The sequence below is a fragment of the Tupaia chinensis genome, unplaced genomic scaffold (assembly GCF_000334495.1).
Source record: "Tupaia chinensis unplaced genomic scaffold, TupChi_1.0 Scaffold000465_1, whole genome shotgun sequence".
Lineage (NCBI taxonomy): Eukaryota > Metazoa > Chordata > Mammalia > Scandentia > Tupaiidae > Tupaia > Tupaia belangeri.
Window position 1 is genome coordinate 2,908,167 of NW_006159974.1, and position 5,014 is coordinate 2,913,180.

The window sequence follows — 5,014 nt, forward strand, 5'->3', positions numbered from 1 at the left end:
CCACAATCTCTTCTCCTCCACTGTCTTCTCAGGATCTTGGACAGGCACGTACATGCGCCCAGTGTGAGTTTCAAGCCGCCAGGTCCAGAACTAGAATTGCAGTGAACTACATGGGAGTCCGGCAGAATAATCATTATTTCACCTGCTGGTCCCTGAATCTCACACTTTAAATTCCAGTATAAATTCTATTGGTATTTGAAATGTGTCCGTTGGTTCTTTTTCTGGATCACCCTTACCTGAATAGAAGCAACTATTGGTGGGTATTGGTGAGTATCTGATAGGCAGGCGTCTAGACCCTCTCCTCCCCCTCCACCTCCCCCATCTCATAAAATGTAGCCTCTCTCCAATGCTTTCCCATTTTGAATTTTTGCACTTATTCAGTTTGTATTTGCGCTTTCATGTTTCTCAGAATATGAGACCAGAGAAATCAGAGGCTCTGGGAGAGACTGTGTCCCAGCAAACACCGTATCTTCCTAGGAAAGAATCTGCCATATCTCACTTTTTTTTCCCCAAACTACTTGTGTCTGTGTCTTTCTATATTTCCTTACTTTTTCAATTATTTCTATGATGGCATTTCTACTTTCCTTCATCTGCACCCAAGAGGGAGCCTTAGAGAGGGAGCTCACTAAGGATGGACTGGCCTCCTCTTTCCCATTTTTTTTTTTAAGTTCACTTATTTATGTCTTCCATAAGAAAGAGACAGAGAGAGAGAGGCACCCTCAACAGGGTCTTCATGCTATGACCCGTCTGCAGTCTCAGCTGGTCTGGATCATGGGCAGACACATGCATGCCCAGCATACTCAAGGAAACCCTGGACCTCATCCTGTCTCTAAATTTTCCTCCAAGTCTATGGACTCTTCCTCCTTCTTGGACTCTCTCTCCCAGGAGCTTACCAACTTGACCCGTCTTCTGTACTGGCCTCCCATCCCAGGAGGTGCGGGGGACATTTTGGCCTCTACCAGCCCCCAGACCTCTACCTACCACCTGAGGAGTCCTGCTCAGGCCAGCTATGCCCTGGGAAGCTCCCTGGAGGCCATCCTTGTGGCCAGGGACCACTGGGGCAGGCCCAAGACCCACGGTGGGGATCTGTTTCGGGCACAGCTGCTGGGTCCAGATCTGAAGGCAGGGGTCCCTGGGGATGTCTGGGACCTGGAAAATGGCACGTACCTCTTATCTTTCCCCCTTTTCTGGGCTGGACAGGCCTGGGTGCAAGTGCGGCTGATTCACTCCAGCGAGGCAGTTGGGGTTCTGCAGAGAATCTGGAGAGAGAAAAGCGCCACAGTCGATTTTAGGGGCTATTTCCGGGGACCAAAAGGGACTGAAGAGACTGTGATTTGCAATGTCGACCCCCAGTCAACTGGTACAAAAGGGCCTACCTGCCAGTACAGGGATATGGTTTCTGGTGAACTCTGGTTCTGTGCTAAACCTCCTACCCTGCCCTGCAACTTTCTAGTTGGTCATTCAAGTGGGAGTTATCTGAAGGTGACCACTCCACGTGACGAGGCCCTGCTGGCATGGTAAGAAACCCAGAATGTGGGATGCATGTCTCCATAAGTCACATCTTTCCTCATTATTTTTAAAACTATTCAATTATTTAAGTAGATTTTAAAATAATTTGTCCAGGTGATGTGGTGATAAAGACACTGGATCCCATGTAGCCAAATTTGTGGTTGAGTCCTGGATCCAGTGACTTGAAAAACATGCCAGGCGTGCATGCATGCATGCCCCAAATCCAAAGACGGGAATGGAGGAGAAGAGACTGTGGCATCACTATCCCCCTTATGCAGGGGGTGATAGTGTTATTCCTCACTTCCCTCCTTCCTTTCTCTCTCTCTTTCTCTCTGTCTGTCAAGTGTAAACAACCTATAGCAAAACCTAGGGGGAAAAAAAGAGTACAGGCTTTTCAGTGAGAATTAGTGTATCTAGGTATGCCATTTTACCAGGAGAAGAAGCTTCTATTCTAGTTCGTTAGCTTCTGTTGGTATCCCTAATATTTGTTACTTCAATTTCTTATATGAGGTATCTTCAAAAAATTCATGGAAAATATGTATTATGAAAAACTGATATGTAGATTTCAGTTCTTTTTTTCACAATAAACTTGTACTTTAATTCTATTTCTACACTACCTTTCAAAGTTATCTCATGGAGTTTAATGCCCTTGTATAATTCAAGATTTTAAAGTTTATAGGACACTTAACCAATCTATTTCAAGCCTCTTTATTTGGAATAAAAATAATTAAGGTGGGACCAGCAGATGGTAGAATGGCTATGTTGCTGGACTCCCATGTAGTTGACCGTGGTTTGAATCCCGGATACAGTGGCTTAAACTCACTCTGGGTGCATGTGTGTGCGTGCCCAAGATCCCGAGAGAATGGAGGGGAGGGATTGTGGTGTGGCCATCCCCTATGGGAGATAATTTCTCGCTTTCTGTCTCTCTATCTCTGTCTTTCTGGTGAGACAGTCCCTTAAACAAAAAAAAAAAAAAAAAAACTCTCAAAAAAATAATTAAGGCTATAAATTTCTGAGTATAGCTTTAGTTATATTCTCCAGATTTTTTTTATAGAAGAGACTTTATTCTGTTTTTCATGTTTTATAATTTGTAGTGATTTTTTCTGTAGCTCATGAATTACTTAAAAATTATTTTTAGAAGTTTTGAACTTAAAAAAGGGCTAGTTGGTTGACTCTGTGGCACAGTGGTTAAGGGACCTGGATCTCACATGGCTACCTGTGATTTGAATCACAGCCTCAGTGACTTGAGAAAAATGCTAGGTACATGTTCTTGTGTGCAAAAAACCCTGACCGGGTGGAGAAATGGAAGAGAAGGGATGAGTGTGACCACGCCCCATTAGGGAGTGCTTGCTTTCTCTCTCTGTCTCTGTCTTTCTCTGGTGAGCGCACATACCCTCTGGCAATATATTAAACTAAGTGAGGGCCTTTTATTGTTTTCTCTAAAATATTTGCATAATGACTAGAAATATGATCTTTACAATATTGATTCTTTAAAATTCGTTTAGAATTCATTTGTGGCCTAGTGAATAACTAATTTTGTTTGTATCCCACATTTCTTGAAAATACTTTCTTTCTTTTGTTTTTGGATAGGTTTTTGCTATGGGGTGCGTGTTCTTGCCAGAAAGACTGTGAGAGATAGAAAGCGAGAAACCATCCCCCAAGGGTGATGACCATGCTACAATCCCTTCTCTTCCATTCTCCTCTTGAAATCTTGGGCACTCACACACACACCTAGCATGAGTTTAAGCTACCAGGTCCAGGACTCGAACCACTGTCCAGTGACACAGCCATTATGTTATGGTGGCTTGAACAATATGACGGTCATGTGTGTGTGTTCAAAATTCCAAGAGAATGGAAGAAAAGAGGTCTTCCCACAAACCCTGCCTGGGGGATGAAGGGTATAATTAAGGTTAAATGAGAGCCAGCAGACCGTGTAGCAGTTGTCACTGGACTCCCACATGGTCGACTGCAGTGGAAGTCCTGGACCCAGTGACTTGAAAATCAACGCCGGGCATGTGTATCTATGTTCCCAAGATCTCAGGAGATCCTGGGAGGAAAAGGGATTGTGAAGTGACCATCTCTCACTGTCTCTGTCCCTTTCTCTAGGCAGCAAGGACATGCACCCTAAGGCAAAAACCTTTACCAAACAAAAAAAAAGGAAGGAAGGTTAAGTGAGGTGTTTTGATTTTTTAATTTGGTCTTTAGATCTTTTTCTCTAGAGAGTACTTATAAACTCTATTCCTGTCCTGATGGGACTCCAGGGAATTTGGTTGTGGAATTTTGTTTATGGTGTGCCTTTCACTGGATACTTCTTTTATTGTTGTTGTTATTACTTACCAAGGTCATGTGCAAGAGAGAGAGAGAGAGAGAAAGAGAGAGAAAGCAACCCTAATGGTGTGTGGGCCTGCCATAATCCTTTCCCGCCACTTCTCCATCCCAGCAGGATTTTGGACATTCAGATCTACTCATCCAGCATGTTCTTCAAGGCACTGGAACTGCAGTCAGTTATGTGAGACCCGGCTCCCAAGGCACAGCATTTAAATGATGCACTATGGGGTCAACCTCACAGGAACTTCATTTCATCTGCTTGCGACAGGGCATGTGTGCTTACCAGACAGAGACCGAGACAGAGAGGGAAAGTGAGAAAGCATCCCCCGGGGGGATGGCCACTCCACAATACCTGCTCTATTTTTGTCTTGGGACTTGGGGCACACACACACACCCCACCCCCCCCCACAACAACACAAAAAAGCCACGGGGTCTGGGACTTGAACTGTGCAGTCAGCCATGTGGGAGCCAGTCGCCTTGACCTCCACACCATTTGTTGGCCCCCCATAGATACTTCTTTATCATGGCAGACAGCTGATGCCTAAGTGTCTTCTGATTCTGCTTTAGCAATATCTCACCTTCTCTAATCTCTCTGAGGATATTGGTAAGACTTACAAATATTATTTTGAATGTCCAGAATTATTTCTTTCTCTAATGTCATTTATTTATTTATTTATTTATTTATTTATTTGAGAGAACCATGTTAAATTATATTGCAGCAGGGTAGCAACAAATCACAGTTAAAGTGTGACACATGAAATTAAGAGATTGTGGAGGAATGATTAGATTTTTAAACAATAAACAAGATCTAGGGTGCAGGGCTGAAGTAGGGTAGATTATTGAGATGTCTGATGGCAAAATTATGTTTATCATGACACAAACTACATCTTCTAGTTCATAGGAAGGCTTTATCACTTTGTTCCACTTCCCAGGTATTCTTTTTTTGTTTTTTTTTTGAGAGGTTTTTCACTATAAGGCATGTGCGCTCGCCAGACAGACAGAGAGAGACATAGAGACAGAAAGCGAGAAATCACCCCCCAGGAGGGATGGTCATGCCTCAATCCCTTCTCCTCCATTCTCCTCTCGGGATTCTGGGCACGCATGCACACGCGCCCGGCATGAGTTTTAAGCCACCGGGTCCAGGACACGAACCGCGGTCGACTACATGGGAGTCCAG